Here is a 20,953-nt window from a genome sequence, read left to right on the forward strand (position 1 = left end):
TTTATTTTTTAGGAGTTGAAAGAGCTCTTGCCCATGCAGCAGCTGAACTGAAGACTTTTCCCTGTCCAATTGTTACTTCTGTGACCCCCACTTTACTAGAAAAATCAGGTATGGAAAATTGAGAATGACAATTTCTACTTACACTGAAATCATTCACTTATTTAACAATAATTAGTTAATTTGCATTATAGAAACAGAAATTGTGATAGAGACAACATGTTTCTTTGGGAAGAGAGAAGAAATAGCTTAAGCTAAAAATAAATATAGAGTGTTTCATATGAGGTCATTATCAGCTTGAAACAGAGAGCAGGCCTTGAAGAAATCAGAGAGGTAAGGATAGCAAAAAGAAGGCAGTAAAAGGATGATTCTGAGAACATCAAACATTAAAGAACTTCAAACAGTTCTAGCATAGACACACAACAAAAGGAAAATTGGAGCTTCAAAAACTCAAGCACAAAGAATATCCTACATTCATCAAAAAAATAGAAAAAGAAAACCTTCCCTACTCAATCTACCAAGCAAACATTACCCTGATACAAAAATCAGACATCACAAAAATAAAGCCACAATTCAAAATGGATTAAAAACAATTAAACTATAAAACAATTATAACTACAATTAACAGTAAAAGGATAAGCAGGGAGATGTAAAACAAGACATCAAAATTGAAAAATGTGGGGAAGGGGAGTATAAAAATGTAGACCTTTTAGAATGCGTGTGAACTTGTATATCCATTAGTTTAAAGCAAATCGATATAGTTATGGGTCAACATATTTGAACTACATAGTAAGCACAAGTCGAAAACATACAATAGATTAAAAAAAAATAAAAAGAAAGGAACTCAAGCATACTACAAAAGAAAATCATCAAACCATAAAAGGAGAAACAAAAAGTAGAAATAAACAAAAAAGAACTACAGAAACAACTGGAAAGCAAGGAATAAAATGGCAATAAATACATATCTATCAATAATTACTTTAAGTGTCAATAGACTAACTGCTTCAATCAAAACACACAGAGTGGCAGACTAGATTAAAAAACAAACAAACATGAATCTGTACTGTGCTGTCTATAAAAGACTCACTTCAGGGTGAGAGACACACAGATTGAAGGTAAGAGGAATGGAAAAAGATATTTCATGTAAATAGAGACAACAAGAAGGCAGGGGTAGTAATACTCATATCATAAAAAATAAAAGGCCACAAAGAGAGACAAAGACAAGCATTATATAATGATAAAGGGATCAACACAAGAAGAGGATATTATACTTGTTAACATATATGCACCCAATATAGGAGCACCTAAATATATAAAGCAAATACTAAAAGACATAAAGGGAGAAATTGACACTAATACAATAACAGTAGGAGACTTTAACACTTCACTGTAATCAATGCACAGTTCATCCAGACAGAAGATCAAAAAGGCAACAGAGGTCCTAAATGACACAATTTAGATACAATAAACCTGTTGGATTTAATTGATATCTATAGGACACTATATCCAAAAAAATCCAGAATACACATTCTTTTCCAGAATGCATGGGGCATTGTCTAGGATAGACCACACATTAAGTCACAAAACAAGCCTCAACAAATTCAAGAGGATTGAAATTACTTCAAGGATCTTTTCTGACCACAGTGGTATAGAACTAGAAATTACCACAGAAAGAAAAATGGGAAAATAACAAACAGATGGAAACTAAACAACATGCTACTAAAAAACCAATGGGTCAACAATGAAATCAAAGAAGAAATTAGAAAATGCCTTGAGGAAAAGAAAAATGAAAACACAACTTTACAAAATCTATAGTAAAAGTAGTTCTAAGAGGAAAGTTCATAACAATACAGGCCTTCCTCAGATAAAAAAAGAAAAACAAAAAGAAAAATCTCAAATAAACAATCTAACTTAGAAAAAAAGAACTAGCAAAAGAACAAACAAAGCCCAAAGTCAGTAGAAGGAATGAAACAATAAAAATAAAAAATTAAATAAATACATAAGATTTTTAAAAAATAGAAAAAAATCAATAAAACTTAACAGTTGAATTTTTGATAAGATAAACAAATCAACAAACCTCTAGCCCAGCTCACTAAGCAAAGAAATGAAAGAGGAGAAATAACAACTAATTCTACAGAAATACAAAAAAAAAAAATCATAAGAGAATATATGAACAATTATTTGACAACGAAGGACAACTGAGAAGAAATGGACAAATTCTAAAACATTCAGCCTACCAAAACTGAGTCAAGATGAAACATAATTTGGACAGATCACTGGAAGTGACATAGAATCTGTAATTTAAAAAACTCCCTGCAAACAAAAGTCCAGGACAGGATTGCTTCACTGGAAAGTTCTACAAAACTTCAAAGAAGAATTTATACCTATCCTTCTCAAACTATTTCAAAAATTCAAGAGGAAGGAAAACTCTGAAACTCATTCTGTGAGGCCACCATCACCTTAATACCAAAACCAGGAAAAAACAATACAAATAAAGAAAACTGTAGGTCAATATCTTTCATGAATATAGATGCAAAAATCCTCAACAACTAAATAATCCTAAAATTTATATGAAACCACAAAGACTCAGAATTGCCAAAGCAATTATTCATAACAGTCATAGAATAAAAACAATCCAAACATCTTTCAACTGATGAATGGAAAATGTTGTGTAATTAGATAGTGGTGGTAACTGTACACTTACACTAACAACCACAGAATTGTACACTTTAAAATGGTGAATTTTGTGGCATGTAAATTATTGAGATTTTTAAAAGGGGTACCCAAGAGCTTCACCTAGTTCTTACTTCAACTCATTCCAACCTAGACATGCCAACTTCCAGAGATCAGGTCCTTGAAAATATGTGAATGCCTTAAAAGGTACCTACTTTCTGTCTCACCAGCTGCTGCCAGTTTTCAGATCCAAAGAATACTAGAGAGCTGTTGATTCTAACCCCAAAATAACTTAGTACCAGTGTTCCATTCAGAACTTCAAGACCTGTTGATTCCGTTCAAGTCTTTCATCAGTAATCCTCAGTCACTGGAAATATAAGCTTGGAATATCTAGACCAAGTATGCCCAACTGAGTGTTAACTCCTTTACATTCTGAATTTGTACCGGTTACAATGACTTTATAAATACCAGAAATCTGTTTTAACAATATAGAGATGTACATCTTACATGTTTGGAGGAAGAGTGACTAGCATAGTGTTTTTCAAGTCAGAGGCTGAATAATACAGTCAAGGGCCAGCATCTTTCTATTCTTCTCCAGATTTCATCCCCAGGGATCATTTTCTCAGACTTGAGAACATCTAAAAGAAGAAAAGGGACTGTGTTTTCTTTTCTTTTTTTTTTTTTTTTAAGATTTAAGGAACCTTTTCCAGAAGTTCTCAGTGGCTTTTCTTCATGTCTCATAGATCAAAACTGCAACACATTTCTGTGCCTTAAGAATTCATAGGAAGAGGGACTGGAATTGTTGTGTTTTAGCTTAGCTCAACCAGGATGCATCTTTGAACTCAGGACAGATTCACCCAATCAGAACATGGTTAGGCAGAAAAGAGTAAACACCTGGACCTAAACAGGCCTATGTTAGCAAGAGAAAAACTAAAATGAATTCAGGATAGGTATCCAAAAGTGCCTATTATGAGGCTACAAAGTCTATGATCCACTTAGCATGCATTCTCATTAAAGTAAAACTTTCCAGTTTGACAAAGCCCTCCCCATTGACACAAAAGTCACAGTCAGTTTTTACACTGCCTCATATAACATTATGTCTTGGCAAGCAATGCACATCAGACAGTTAAGGAAAATCGGAAACATGGAAATGAAAGATCATGATAAAGATTTCTCGTTTCAATCAGGATATAATAACTGATATTGAACAAAAGACCTTCCACAGTAAAACAACTGTTTTTAGACACTGGTCAATAGGAAACATAGAATTCTGATCCCTAATAAAAGGGAAACAAATGAACAAGCTTCATGATCACCACAGCTTTCTGTGTGTACGCACTCTTCAGACTACAGCACAGGGAAGGGCCAGACAAAGGATGGTGGTGTCACTGATCTGAGGTGACACAGATCAGATATCAGGGAGAAGAAAGCTGCACAAAGAAATGTGCACAGGAAAGGACCCCAGGAGACTAGGCAAAGAACAGCTATTAGAGAACTTACAGGGAACTATGATCTGAACAATGACCAGAGATTGCACAGGGATGGGAGATGTTAGTGTTTCAACCAACCACAGTGTGGAGATCCATTAACCATCCCAATAATTTAGTAGACAACCTAGAAAGGCTGAGTCTTACTAGTAGGGAAAACCCAGCACTACAGCAGCATTATTCAAGGGAAATACAAGATATCACAAACATAAAATTTCTACCTTTTTTTCAAGTAACCAGGAAGATGGTGGACCTTCAGACAAAGTGTGTCTACCAAAAGCAACCTACCAACTTTCAAAATAAGAAGAGGGTCCTGTTTGCAGAAAGTGGCAAGGAGAAGCTCCCGTGATGCTACCAGAACGTTGGTTTGGGCTTCAAGACACTGAAGGAGGCCGTCGAAGGCACCTACATTGACAAGAAATGCCCTTTAACTGGTAATGTCTCCATCCAAGGGCAGATCCTGTCTGGGATGGTGACCAAGATAAAGACACAGGGGACTGTTGTCATCTGGAGACTACCTTTACTGCATCCAAAAGTACAACTGCTTCCAGAAATGCCACTAGAACATGTCTCTGTACCTTTCCCTCTGCTTCAAGGACATCTGGATCGCGGACATTGTCACAGATCGGGGACATTGTCACAGTGGGCAAGTGCAGGTCCCTTGCCCTTGCAAGGGACAGTGAGCTTCAATGTGCTCAAGGTCACCAAGGCTACTGGCACCAAGAAACAGTTCCAGAAGTTCTGAGACTGGATCCCTACTCACTGCCCCAAACAAAATAAAGTTATTTTCCCAGATAGGTAGATAAATAAATAAAATTTCCTAGTAATCTCTTGAAAAAAATAAAAATGAACAGATAAAACTGTTAATAAAATATCTTACTTAACCCAGCATATCCCAAATATTGTCATTTTAACATGTACCCAACATAGAAGATGAGATATTTTACATTTTTTTCATACTAAGCCTTGAAATTCAGTGTTCATTTTCCATTTACAGCACTCTTCCATTTGGACTAGTCACACTTCAAGGGCTTAACAGCTAAACATGGCTAGTGAATTTCACATAGGACAGTGGTGCCTTAGAGTAAAGGTCACTCTAGTTCTGTATAAAAAAGAGCTTAAGGAGGAGCCAAGATGGCGGAGGAATAGGACGGGGAGACCACTTTCTCCCCTACAAATTCATTGAAAGAACAACTGAACGCTGAGCAAATTTCACAAAACAACTTCTGATCAGGTGCAGAGGACATCAGGCACCCAGAAAAGCAACCCATTGTCTTCGGAAGGAGGTAGGACAAAATATAAAAGATAAAGAGACAAAAGAGCTAGGGACGGAGACCCGTCCCAGGAAGGGAGTCTTAATAGAGGAAGTTTCCAAACACCAGGAAACCCTCGCACTGGCGGGTCTGGAGGAAGTTTTCGAATCTCGGAGGGCAACTTAACTGGGAGGAAAAATTAAATAAGGCCCACAGATTACGTGCCTAAAAGCAATTCCCAGCAGAAAAGTACGACAGACACCCGCATCCGCCACCAGCAAGTTGGGGCGGAACAGAGAGGAGCGGGCGGCATTGCTTGGGGTAAGGACCGGCCCGAAGGCCCTGAGAGCAATCGGAGGGAGCTTTTTTAAACTGTGGGATAGCAAGAGAGAAAATTAACCGGCCAGAACACACTGCCAGCCGTTCGCAAAACAAAGGGACTGAGAAACTCCAGAGAAGAGCTAGCTGTGGCTGATCGGCCCATCCCGGCCGGAGGTAGGAGGCAGGGGGGAGGGGGAAGGGGCAGACTCGGCCCCAGAGATGGCATCCCCTCCCACACTGCAAACAGGCCTCCAGTTTCTATCCAAAGACTCCCTGAGATTCTGGATGGTTGACATCCGCCGCCGGGAGGGTCGCGGCTAGAGGCCAGCTCCTGAGAACAAACACAAGCCGCTGGCACCCGACCGGCGCGTGCAGAAACTGAGGCTGGGGCCACGGAGGGGAGAGGGGGCCCATCAAGCTCCTGGCTGCCTGAGCCGCTCAGGCCGGGGAAGGCACAAAACGCAGGCACAACCGAGTCCGTGCTTTTGTGGAGTACCCGAAAACTGGAACCGCAGGCAATGCAGGGCATGCTCCCTATAGAGCAGCCGGGAGCCTGAGCAGTGTAGACGGGGAAAGCACACACCCGTGAGCGGGGGCAAACCCAGTGTGGCTGGAATACGGTGAGTGCTACCCACACACAACGATATCTGTCTGCAGCGCCCCGCCCTCCCCATAGCAGGACTGAACTAGCGAACCTAAATAAGAGATCACCTCCGCCCGCCTGTGTCAGGGCGGAAATTAGACACTGAAGAGACAGCGAACAGAAGCCAAATAAACAAAGGGAACCGCTTCAGAAAGGACTGGTGCAACAGATTAAAATCCCTGTAGGTAACACAGACTACACCGGAAGGGGCCTATAGATATCAAGAAGTGTAAGCTGGAACGAGGAGCTGTCTGAAGCTGAACTGAACCCACACTGACCGCAACAGCTCCAGAGAAGTTCCTAGATATATATATATTTTTTTCTTTTTTTAACTAAAAAAATTTTTTCTTTCCTTTTCTTTTTTATTTTTTCTCTATTATTTTCTTTTAAAATTCCCTATTACTCCCCCATTACTCCTTAACTTTCATTTTCATGTATTTTTACAATTTGGGAAAAAAAGTTTTTTTTCTTTTTTTTTCTTTTTCTTGTTTTTTTCTCTTATTTCCTTTTAAAGTCCTTTAATACTCCTCTATTATTCCTTAATTTTCATTTTCATTTCACTATAACCTTGCAAAAAAAAAAAAAAAAAAGAGAGAGAAGCCCTAGTTTTAAACCAAACTTCATATATATTTCTAAATTTTTTTGGTGTTTTTGTTTTTAAATATTGTATTTTAAAGAGTCTAACCTCTATGCTAGATTTTTAATCTTTGTTTTTCAGTATGTGATATAAATTTTGGATATTTAAGAATCCAATATTCAGTTCCCATTTCTATTCAGGAGTGTGTTGATTACTCTCTCCCACTTTTGCCTCTCCGTTTTCTACCTCAGAACACCTCTATTTCCTCCTTTCCCCTTCTCTTCCCAGTCCAATTCTGTGAATCTCTGTGGGTGCCTGGGCTACGGAGAACACTTTGGGAACAGACAACTGTGTAGATCTGTCTCTCTCCTCTTGAGTCCCCCTTTTTCTCCTCCTGCTCATCTCTATCTCCATCCTCCCTCTCCTCTTCTTCATGTAACTCTGTGAACCTCTCTGGGTGTCCCTCATGGTGGAGAATCTTTTCACCATTAACCTAGAAGTTTTATTATCAGTGCTGTATAGTTGGAGAAGTCTTGAGACTACTGGAAGAATAAAACTGAAATCCAGAGGCAGGAGACTTAAGCCCAAAACCTGAGAACACCAGAAAACTCCTGAATACATGGAACATTAAGTAATAAGAAACCATCCAAAAGCCTCCATACCTACATGGATACCAACCACCACCCAAGAGCCAATAAGCTCCAGAACAAGACATACCACGCAAATTCTTTAGCAACGCAGGAACATAGACCTGAGTGTCAACATACAGGCTGCCCAAAGTCACACCTAACACATAGACCCATCTCAAAACTCATTACTGGGCACTCCATTGCACTCCAGAGAGAAGAAATCCAATTCCACGCACCAGAACACTGACACAAGCTTCCCTAACCAGGAAACCTTGACAAACCAATCGTCCAACCCCACCCACTGGGTGAAACCTCCACAATAAAAAGGAACCACAGACCTCCAAAATACAGAAAGCCCACTCCAGACACAGCAGTCTAAACAAGATGAAGAGGCAGAGAAATACCCAACAGGTAAAGGAACATGAAAAATGCCCACCAAGTCAAACAAAAGAGGAGGAGATAGGGAATATACCTGAAAAAGAATTTAGAATAATGATAATAAAAATGATCCAAAATCTTGAAAGCAAAATGGAGTTACAGATAAATAGCCTGGAGACAAAGATTGAGAAGATGCAAGAAATGTTTAACAAGGACCTAGAAGAAATAAAAAAGAGTCAATTAAAAATGAATAATACAATGAATGAGATCAAAAACACTCTGGAGGGAACCAAGAGTAGAATAACGGAGACAGAAGATAGGATAAGTGAGGCAGAAGATAAAATGGTGGAAATAAATGAAGCAGAGAGGAAAAAAGAATCAAAAGAAATGAGGACAACCTCAGGGACCTCTGGGACAATGTGAAATGCCCCAAAATTCGAATCATAGGAGTCCCAGAAGAAGAAGACAAAAAGAAAGGCCATGAGAAGATACTCAAGGAGATAATAGCTGAAAACTTCTCTAAAATTGGGAAGGAAATAGCCACCCAAGTCCAAGAAACCCAGAGAGTCCCAAACAGGATAAACCCAAGGTGAAACACCCCAAGACACATATTAATCAAATTAACAAAGATCAAATACAAAGAACAAATATTAAAAGCAGCAAGGGAGAAACAACAAATAACACACAAAGGGATTCCCATGAGGATAACAGCTGATCTATCAATAGAAACCCTTCAGGCCAGAAGGGAATGGCAGGACATACTTAGAGTAATGAAAGAGAATAACCTACAACCTAGATTACTGTACCCAGCAAGGATCTCATTCAGATATGAAGGAGAACTCAAAAGCTTTACAGACAAGCAAAAGCTGAGAGAATTCAGCACCACCAAACCAGCTCTTCAACAAATGCTAAAGGATCTTCTCTAGACAGGAAACACAGAAAGGTTGTATAAATGCAAACCCAAAACAACAAAGTAAATGGCAACAGGACCATACCTATCAATAATTACCTTAAATGTAAATGGGTTGAATGCCCCAACCAAAAGACAAAGACTGGCTGAATGGATACAAAAACAAGACCCCTATATATGCTGTCTACAAGAGACCCACCTCAAAACAAGGGACACATACAGACTGCAAGTGAAGGGCTGGAAAAAAATATTTCACGCAAACGGAGACCAAAAGAAAGCAGGAGTCGCAATACTCATATCAGATAAAATGGACTTTCAAATAAAGGCTGTGAAAAGAGACAAAGAAGGACACTACATAATGATCAAAGGATCAATCCAAGAAGAAGATATCACAATTATAAATATATATGCACCCAACATAGGAGCACCGCAATATGTAAGGCAAATGCTAACGAGTATGAAAGAGGAAATTAATAGTAACACAATAATAGTGGGAGACTTTATACCCCACTCACAACTATGGATAGATCAACTAAACAGAAAATTAACAAGGAAACACAAACTTTAAATGACACAATGGACCAGCTAGACCTAATTGACATCTATAGGACGTTTCACCCCAAAACAATCAACTTCACCTTTTTCTCAAGTGCACACGGAACCTTCTCCAGAATAGATCACATCCTGGGCCATAAATCTAGTCTTGGTAAATTCAAAAAAATTGAAATCATTCCAGTCATCTTTTCTGACCACAGTGCAGTAAGATTAGATCTCAATTACAGGGAAAAAATTATTAAAAATTCAAACATATGGAGGCTAAACAACACGCTTCTGAATAACCAACAAATCATAGAAGAAATCAAAAAAGAAATCAAAATATGCATAGAAATGAATGAAAATGAAAACACAACAACCCAAAACCTATGGGACACTGTAAAAGCAGTGCTAAGGGGAAGATTCATAGCATTACAGGCCTACCTCAAGAAACAAGAAAAAAGTCAAATAAATAACCTAACTCTACACCTAAAGCAACTAGAGAAGGAAGAAATGAAGAACCCCAGGGTTAGTAGAAGGAAAGAAATCTTAAAAATTAGGGCAGAAATAAATGCAAAAGAAACTAAAGAGACCATAGCAAAAATCAACAAAGCTAAAAGCTGGTTTTTTGAAAAAATAAACAAAATTGACAAACCATTAGCAAGACTCATTAAGAAACAAAGGGAGAAGAACCAAATTAACAAAATTAGAAATGAAAATGGAGCGATCACAACAGACAACACTGAAATACAAAGGATCATAAGAGACAACTACCAGCAGCTCTATGACAATAAAATGGACAACTTGGAAGAAATGGAAAAGTTCTTAGAAAAGTATAACTTTCCAAAACTGAACCAGGAAGAAATAGAAGATCTTAACAGACCCATCACAAGCAAGGAAATCGAAACTGTAATCAGAAATCTTCCAGCAAACAAAAGCCCAGGACCAGATGGCTTCACAGCTGAATTCTACCAAAAATTTAGAGAAGAGCTAACACCTATCTTACTCAAACTCTTCCAGAAAATTGCAGGAGGTAAATTTCCAAACTCATTCTATGAGGCCACCATCACCCTAATTCCAAAACCAGACAAAGATGCCACAAAAAAAGAAAACTACAGGCCAATATCACTGATGAACATAGATGCAAAAATCCTTAACAAAATTCTAGCAAACAGAATCCAACAACATATTAAAAAGATCATACACCATGACCAAGTGGGCTTTATCCCAGGAATGCAAGGATTCTTTAATATCTGCAAATCAATCAATGTAATACACCACATTAACAAATTGAAAGATAAAAACCATATGATTATCTCAATAGATGCAGAAAAAGCCTTTGACAAAATTCAACATCCATTTATGATTAAAACTCTCCAGAAAGCAGGAATAGAAGGAACACACCTCAACATAATAAAAGCTATATATGACAAACCCACAGCAAGCATTACCCTCAATGGTGAAAAATTGAAAGCATTTCCCCTGATATCAGGAACAAGACAAGGGTGCCCACTCTCACCCCTACTATACAACATAGTTTTGGAAGTGTTGGCCACAGCAATCAGAGCAGAAAAAGAAGTAAAAGGAATCCAGATAGGAAAAGAAGAAGTGAAACTCTCTCTGTTTGCAAATGACATGATCCTCTACATAGAAAACCCTAAAGACTCTACCAGAAAATTACTAGAGCTAATCAACGAATATAGTAAAGTTGCAGGATATAAAATTAACACACAGAAATCCCTTGCATTCCTATACACTAACAATGAGAAAACAGAAAGAGAAATTAAGGAAACAATACCATTCACCATTGCAACAAAAAGAATAAAATACTTAGGAGTATATCTACCTAAAGAAACAAAAGACCTATACATAGAAAACTATAAAACACTGATGAAAGAAATCAAAGAGGACACAAACAGATGGAGAAATATACCGTGTTCATGGATTGGAAGAATCAATATTGTCAAAATGGCTATACTACCCAAAGCAATCTATAGATTCAATGCAATCCCTATCAAGCTACCAACGGTATTTTTCACAGAACTAGAACAAATAATTTCACAATTTGTATGGAAATAAAAAAAACCTCGAATAGCCAAAGTAATCTTGAGAAAGAAGAATGGAACTGGAGGAATCAACCTGCCTGACTTCAGACTATACTACAAAGCCACAGTCATCAAGACAGTATGGTACTGGCACAAAGACAGAAATATAGATCAATGGAACAGAATAGAAAGCCCAGAGATAAATCCACAAACCTATGGACATCTTATCTTTGACAAAGGAGGCAAGGATATACAATGGAAAAAAGACAACCTCTTTAACAAGTGGTGCTGGGGAAACTGGTCAACCACCTGTAAAAGAATGAAACTAGAACACTTTCTAACACCATACACAAAAATAAACTCAAAATGGATTAAAGATCTAAATGTAAGACCAGAAACTATAAAACTCCTAGAGGAGAACATAGGCAAAACACTCTCCGACATAAATCACAGCAGGATCCTCTATGACCCACATCCCAGAATATTGGAAATAAAAGCAAAACTAAACAAATGGGACCTAATGAAACTTAAAAGCTTTTGCACAACAAAGGAAACTATAAGCAAGGTGAAAAGACAGCCCTCATATTGGGAGAAAATAATAGCAAACAAAGCAACAGACAAAGGATTAATCTCAAAAATATACAAGCAACTCCTGCAGCTCAACTCCAGAAAAATAAATGACCCAATCAAAAAAATGGGCCAAAGAACTAAACAGACATTTCTCCAAAGAAGACATACAGATGGCTAACAAACACATGAAAAGATGCTCAACATCACTCATTATCAGAGAAATGCAAATCAAAACCACAATGAGGTACCCTTACACGCCAGTCAGGATGGCTGCTATCCAAAAGTCTACAAGCAATAAATGCTGGAGAGGGTGTGGAGAAAAGGGAACCCTCTTACACTGTTGGTGGGAATGCAAACTAGTACAGCCACTATGGAAAACAGTGTGGAGATTCCTTAAAAAACTGGAAATAGAACTGCCATATGACCCAGCAATCCCACTTCTGGGCATACACACTGAGGAAACCAGGTCTGAAAGAGACATGTACACCCCAATGTTCATCACAGCACTGTGTATAATAGCCAGGACATGGAAGCAACCTAGATGCCCATCAGCAGACAAATGGATAAGGAAGCTGTGGTACATATACACCATGGAATATTACTCAGCCATTAAAAAGAATTCATTTGAATCAGTTCTAATGAGATGGATGAAACTGGAGCCCATTATACAGAGTGAAGTAAGCCAGAAAGATAAAGACCATTACAGTATACTAACACATATATATGGAATTTAGAAATATGGTAATGATAACCCTATATGCAAAACAGAAAAAGAGACACAGATGTACAGAACAGACTTTTGGACTCTGTGGGAGAAGGCGAGGGTGGGATGTTTCAAGAGAACAGCATCAAAACATGTATGTTATCTAGGGTGAAACAGATCACTAGCCCAGGTTGGATGCATGAGACAAGTGCTTGGACCTGGTGCACTGGGAAGACCCAGAGGGGTCGGGTAGAGAGGGAGGTGGGAGGGTGGATCGGGATGGGGAATACATGTAAATCCATGGCTAATTCAAGTCAATGTATGACAAAAACCACCACAATACTGCAAAGTAATTAGCCTCCAACTGAAAAAATAAATGAAAAAAAAAAAAAAGAGCTTAAAAACAAACCATGAAAGTACCACACTGAAATGCAAGTAAATTGACTACCTGAACAACTATTAAAAAGTTAATTATTAAGCATACTCTATTTAGAAAGACAACAAAAATTGCCCAAAGGAGAATCTATGGCATCCAGCATAAGACAAAGATTATTAGGCATGAGGAGAATTGGCAAATATTACTCTTGACCAGGAGAAAAAACTTATCAACTCAGAAATGAGAGAGATGATGGAAATAGGGGATACAATTTTTAAAGCAGCTATTATAAATGTGTTACTTAAAGGAAAATATAAATATAATAAGAGAATAAACAGAAAATCTTAATAGAGAAATGGAAACTATAAAAAGAACCAAATGGAAATTCTAGGACTGAAAAATATAGTATCTTAAATCAATTAAGCAGATGGGCTTGACAAGAATTAGATACTATAGAATAAAAGTGAATTTAAAGGCAAGGCAACAAGAAGTCATCCAAACTGAAGCAAAAGAGAAAAAAGGAAAAACAAAAAATAAAACCAGGGGCTTCCCTGGTGACTCAGAGAGTCAGCCTGCCAATGCAGGAGACACGCGTTGGATCCCTGGTCTGGGAGGACCCATGTGCCTAGGAGCAACTAGGCCTGTGCACCACAAATGCTGAACCTGTGCTCTATAGCCTGGAAATTGCAACTCCTGAGCCCACTGGCCACAACTGCAGAGCAGTCCCCACTCGCCGCAAACAGAGAAAAGCCCATACGACAACAAAGAACGAGCACAGACAAAAATAAATAAGCAAAATTATTTTAAAAATAAATAAAACCAAAATCAACAAAGCCTCAGTGACTATGAGACAATGCTGAGTTGATTCAATGTCTGGTGAAGTCTGGCTCCCTGGTTCATAGAGAGTGGGTTTCTCCTTGTGTCCTCCCATGGTGGAAGGGGGCAAAGGCACTCTCTGGGATATGTCATAAAAGTACTAATCCCATTCAAGAGGGCAGAACCGTCATGACCAAATCACCTCCCAGAAGCCCCACCTGAAAACGCCATCATATAGGTTCCAACATATGAAGTTGGGAAACAAATGTCGTCTGTGCTAAATTATATATATGTATGTGTGTGTGTGTATGTATATAAAATCTGTGGGTCCTCTATAAGTTTTAAAGTATAGAAAAGGGCCTGTGACCAAAAGTTTGAGAACCTCTGTCTAATCCTTTTCCATATTAAAATCTTACCCACAGAATAATCCTAGTTCAACTCTACTTACCTCTGCCTTCAACACTAAAATAACCTTCATTCTTTAATAAGGAGTGGGAATCATTAATTGGAGAGATGGATAGAGAGAGCGGTGAAGAAAACCGTCATTTGTCCTCCAGTATTTCATGTGACTTTGATCTTTCTTTTGTGAACCCTGGATACCGATTCCCATGTAGCCCTGGTCAATGAACACTTGAAACTTCCATGTGGGCAATAATGCTCCTGCTGTCTTGCCTATGGGAACATTGCTTAGAGCCATATACATCTTTCCCAAAGTTCAGACTAAATACTTGGATGCTACATAGAAATTATGGGGAATGTAAAGTTCTATCATTAAGGATCTAACTATTCTCCAGTTATAAAAAGAGATAATAATATATTGTAATATAAAAGGTAACAAGATGTTGTTGGACAGAGCTAAAATAGGTAAAGGATTACAGAAGGGAACGTGGCAAGAGAGTCACATTTAATTTCAAGAAAGGCACTCTTCAAAAGAACAAAAGAGGAGAGCATTGCAAGATCGCTGATGAAGTAGGTTTAAGGTAAAAGGATCCTTTGCTTCATGACCTAGTGTCTGGGATAGTGCAGCAAAATTTCTTGTGAGAATTATTTTTTTGATATGCTTTAATTACACTGATCTCATTAAAGTCACCAAGGCTAAAATCAATGGTCTAATTTAAGACTTTGTACTCCTTGATCTTTATTCAGCAGTTTCATATACCTGACCAAACTTTTGTAAAACTTTTTTCTCTTCTTACTTCCATGTGATTATTTCTAATGTATTTTCTCCTTGTTCTACATTTCTTTTGTAGTTTCCTTTACAGAATTTCCCTTCCTTGTTTCTTATAACACCCCTGTTTGTTATAAACAAAACCACCAAATACTAGTGTCCCTCTAGGTTGTGTTCAGGTTTTTTTTTTTTTTTTTAAGACTTTTCTCTCAACTACTTCATTCTTAGCCTCTACCACACCCAAGCCTAATAACTCTCATGTCTCTATCTCCAGATCCATATTTCTAACTTACTACTAGATATCTCTGCCTGGATGCCATGTAGGCATCTCAAACTTAAAATGCTCAAAGCTTATCTTTCCCTGAACCTCCTCCAAGACCTCTTCCTCCTCCTTTATTTGCTATCTCAGGGAGTGGTACTACTATCAACCCAGAAACCCAAGCCAGAAAGCTGGCCTGGAGTGTCTTCTTCAGCTCCTCCCTCTTCACAGATACTGGACCATTGCATGTGTGCATCCTAAGTCGCTCCAGTCACGTCCGACTCTTTGCAACCCTACGGACCGTAGCCTGCCAGGCTCCTCTGTCCATGGGATTCTCCAGGCAAGAATACTGGAGTGGGTTGCCATGCCCTCCTCCAGGGGATCTTCCGGACCCAAGGATTGAATCCATGTCTCCTGTGGCTCCTGTATTGCACTCCGATTCTTTACCATTGAGCCACCAGGGAATCATAATGGACCATTAAGTTCTCTTAATTTTAAATTAGAAGTGTTTCTGCAATCCAGTCTCTTCTCTCTAGTCCCCCAAAAGCCTTCACGTAAGTTCTCATCAATATTGTTATCAACAATAACATCTTAGCAAGTATCCCCAACCAGCAGGCTCTGCCATTTCCAATACTTTCTTTAGAATATAAGCCATCAGACTTAGGGATATCACTACTGATAAAAGTTTAAAAATGGTTTTGAGAACTGACATAGTCCAGGCCCCCTTTAAAAAAATTTTTGTCTGGGCACAAGAAATCACTCTCCACTCTGTTAGGTCATAATAATAATTTTAGAAGACCGTCCAACTTCAAAAACTAGAAAGTACCATACTCTCAGAAAACAGTTCTTTAAATGTATTTGAATTTTTAAATAAATGAAGGGATTTACTTGAAGGGAACCACTGCTCTAGAATCTAAACTGCCATCAGAATGATCTTTTACAAATGACAATGTTTTCCTAGGTTGAAGACATCTGTAAGTATTACATAAATATATACATTTATCCACATAATCTACATGAATATCATTTTACTGGCTTTTAATGGCTATACAGTTTTTTAAAAATATTTATTTTGGGGATGTATTGGGTCTTAGTTGTGGCGAAGGCAATGGCAACCCACTCCAGTATTCTTGCCTAGAGAATCCCATGGACAGAGGAGCCTGGTGGGCTGCTGTCCATAGGATCACACAGGGTCGGACATGACTGAAGTGACGGCATGCATGCATGGGTCTTAGTTGTGCCAATGGACTTGTGGCGGGCACGTGGACTTCTTTCTAGTTGTGGCATGGGCTTAACTGCCCTGCCGAATGTGGGATCTTATTTCCCTGGCCAGGGCTTGAACCCGAGTCCGCTGTATTGCAAGGCAGACTCTTAACCACTGGACCACCAGGGAGGTCCCGGCTACATAGTGTTGTTCATTGTGTTTGCATGCTATGGACATGCCTGTGGTAGTTTATTTTAGGCATTTTAAAAAATATTAATTTTAAATATTCCCTGTCACATATCACCTTGAGGCCTTACAATAAAAGCCATACTCTTTAGGGTAGGGTAGAAAGCCATTTATAATCTGGTCTCAGTTTACCTACTCCTTGGCAAGAACTTCCCCTAAACATGCCACTGCCAACTGAAAAATAATGCACAATCTAAAAGCACAGAGTTATATTTTATTCAGCAGATATATTTAGGACTTTAAGCCTGGCAGACAGCCTTTCAGATAAACATTGAGAAAACTGTTCCAAAGAGTAAGAGAGGGAAGCCAGGACATAGAGGAGTTTCTGTAGCACCACCACATAGTCAGAATAAAAGGCTACTATTAATAAAAGAAAACTAGATATCCCAAGTTAAGGAATTTAGCACCTTTCTATGTATTGGATGATGTAACAGTCTGGGATCACTGAAATCATTCCTTTGATATGCACCTCAGCTATCTGGGCCCAGTATCCTATTTACTCATCAGGAGTGTCCTTAGGCTGCATTATTAGGGGTGACTGCAGTCTGATGGCTGCTAGATGGCAGGAATTCCTCAGAGCTCACCATCAGGGGTGGCTACAATCACTGATGACTTTGACATCCTTTGTTTATTGTCTGTTTATGGCAGGAAATATTTTATTTCTCACCACATTCTTTCATGCCTTTATGTCAGTGGCTCTAAGTCAGGAGCAATTCCCTACCGCCCACCCTCCTTCACCAATATGGTCTAAATTGTATTCCCTCCAATTCACATGTTGAAGCCCCACTCCCAAATGTGATTGAACTTATATCTATGTCTGTATCTATATGGTAATATCTATATATTTAAAAACTTATAAAACACTTTTCATAAACATATGAAAAACATCCTCAGTATTTCCCTTAATATCAAGAAAACAAACTTTCCATTTTTTTCTTAATATATTTCTTATTAACCCATTGCCAAAAGTCACCTAATATGTGTGTGCCTGAAAATATTTAGGCCATCATGAATTCCATACAAATAGAAAAATTTCAAGACCATGGCTTATTAACAGCAACCTTGGCTGTATCACTGTTTGGCATATCACTGTTGTGTCAGATATTCAATTGTAAGTGCTTTCTCTCCATTTTGAGATTTAATTTCCATATTCTATGATGTGGCACTATTACTGCCCTCATTTTACAAATAAGGAAACTGAAATTTGGAGAGATCAAGTTATTTGTCCCAAGCCATACCATTAACAATAACTTCAAAGAACAGAAGGTGGGGGCTAATTATGTTGTCCACTTTGGAATAAGGTTTTCTCACAAAAAATACATTTTTTGGACAAAATAATAAATATTTTATTGCAATAAATTGATTTTACAGTAGGAAAAGTATCTCGCTAAGGGAAAAAAATCTTATTTTTGCTTGCTTATCTAGTTAACCATCTGAGACAAAATGACTTCAAATAATTAGCTTAAAAAAATATCCTATGGAGAAGGAAATGGCAACCCACTCCTGTATTCTTGCCTGGAGAATCCCAGGCATAGCAGAGCCTGGTGGGCTGCCGTCTATGGGGCCGTACAGAGTCGGACACGACTGCAGCGACTTAGCAGCAGCAGCAAGAAGAAAGGGTAGGGACTTCCATGGTGGCTCAGTGGTAAACAATCCACTTGCCAGTGCAGGAGACGTGGGTTGGATCCCTGGTCTGAGAAGATCCCACATGCCTTGGAGCAACAAAACCTGTGTGCCACAACCATTGATCCTGTGCTCTGGAGCCGGGAAGCTGCAACTACTGAGCCCTTGCACCACAACCACTGAAGCCCGCATGCCCTAGAGCCGGTGCTCCAAAAGAGAAGCCACTGCAATAAGAAGCCCTTTCACCGCATCTAGAGAGTAGATGAAAAGCCCACACATCAAGGAAGACCCAGCACAGCCAAAAAAAAAAAAAAAGGATAAGTATAGTAAGACAGTGTTTTTAAAGACTTTATCAAATGTACAAAACCAAAAGTGACATATACTAATGCATTATTTGTAATGATACTCTTGCCAATGAAAGCATCAATAAGCCAGCAATATTAAAAAGATACTTGGAAACATGACATGCTGAATCAGTCCCTTGAATATTTTCAAAAAAAGAAAAGTATATATAATATGATGGGACAGATTTTTCTGAGCCATGATGTAGCTATCAATGAGAAATCCTTATTATCATTGTATTGGATTGTATATTCAGTGCCAAAAGGGAAAACTGCTCACAAGGCTCCTGAGAAACTAAGAAACTGTTCTTCTGGCATAAAAAAAAAAAAAAACAAAAAAAACCACCTAATCTGTGCTGGTCTTGAGATCTACAGGAGTTCTGGTTTCTTCTCTTTTTTAAATAATTTTTTTTGATGTGAACTATTTTTAAAGTCTTAACTAAATTTGTTACAATATCACTTCTGTTTTATGTGTTGGTTTCTTGACTGCAAGGCATGTGGGATCTTAGCTTGCAGACCATGGATTGAACCCACACCATGGGCTATACGGTCCATGGAATTCTCCAGGCCAGAATACTGGAGCAGATATCCTTTTCCTTCTCCAGGGGAATCTTCCCAACCCAGGGATTGAACCCAGGTCTTCCACATTGCAGGCAGATTTTTTACCAGCTGAGCCACAGGCGAAGCCTAAGAATACTGGAGTGGGTAGCCTATCCCTTCTCCAGGGGAGCTTCCCCCCCCAGGAATCAAACTGGGGTCTCCTGCACTGCAGGCGGATTTTTTACCAACTGAGCTATCAGGGAATTGGAGGATAACTGCTTACAATGTTGTGTTGATTTCTGTTATACATCATGAATCAGTCATATATATATATTATACATATATATGTATAATATATATATAATGTATATATATCTCCCCTCCTTTTTGAGCCTCCCTACCCACTCCCCCAATCCTATCCTTATAGGTCATCACAGAGCAGCAGGCTTGGCTCCCAGTGTTCAATCCCCTATAATCTTACTTAGGTTTTCCACATTTCTCATTCCTTTACCCCATTCAATTTCCTCTTTTAGAAAAAAACAAATGAAGAAAAATGGTGAAAATAAGGCATGCAACAGGTGGAAGACCTGGGTTCTATCCCTGGGTCAGGAAGATACCCTGAAGAAAGAAATGGCAACCCATTCCAGTACTCTTGCCTGGAAAATCCCATGGATGGAGGATCCTGGTAGGCTACAGTCCATGGGGTTGCGAAAAGTTGGGCACGACTGAGCAACTTCACTTTTACAGGCTTTTAAATATAATTACTCAGTTACTTCAAATTCTGGAGAGTCATGGAAAATTAGTATCCAGCAAATATTCACTACCATACTGTCAGGATTTTTTTTTTTTTTTTTACTATTACCTTAGAAGTTTTGTTTTCTTGTCTCTTTTCAGAAAAGAAAAGGTGAAAAGCAGAGTAAATTCCTTTGCAACAAAGAAACAGTATTTTATCACTATATTTTAGCATCTTATTTTTTTCACTGAAAAGATTTTATTTTGACATTGATAATTCTGTAGATCAACTTATACCTCAAGAAACCTTTTGTCAGAATTTACCTACTGACCCTACATGTTCTGTCCCCCAAGATCCTGAGTGTCCTGCACTAGGACTAAGGTAATAATAGCCATGGCCCAAGTGTTCCCTGAACTTGTGGAACTGGGAAGAGTCACAACAAAGCTAGAAGGCATTTTTAATACAGCATATCTTACTCATAAGTATGTTAAAAAGCTTCTGGAAGTAGCTTTGCACCTCAACAAGGGTGAGCTTTGATTTCTCCAGAGGTTGATAGTCACATCTTTGCCTCCAAACTGAAGATCTTTTAGATCCTTTTAAAATTCCTCACCTTTATGACAGACTAACTTGGAATAGAAAATAATAAATGATGTAAGCAGAGTATTAGTATTATTTTATTCTTATATATATGTCTGACTCTACACATGGACATCACCAGATAGTCAATACCAAAAAAGACTGATTATATTCTTGCAGCAAAATATGGAGAAGCTCTATACATTCAGCAAAAACAAGACTGGGAGCTGGCTCAGATCATGAACTCCTTATTACCAAATTCGACTTAAACTGAAGAAAGCAGGGAAAAACAATAGACCCTTCAGGTATGACCTAAACCAAATCCCTTACGATTATACAGTGCAAATGACA

General features: G+C 38.4%; 1 pseudogene; it reads left to right on the forward strand.

Annotated features, from left to right (window-relative positions):
• Positions 1-4,401: 4,401 nt before the first annotated feature.
• On the forward strand, positions 4,402-4,902 carry LOC122677943 (annotated as a pseudogene).
• Positions 4,903-20,953: the final 16,051 nt, after the last annotated feature.

Source organism: Cervus elaphus, chromosome 3 (assembly GCF_910594005.1).
Source record: "Cervus elaphus chromosome 3, mCerEla1.1, whole genome shotgun sequence".
In the NCBI taxonomy this organism is placed as follows: domain Eukaryota; kingdom Metazoa; phylum Chordata; class Mammalia; order Artiodactyla; family Cervidae; genus Cervus; species Cervus elaphus.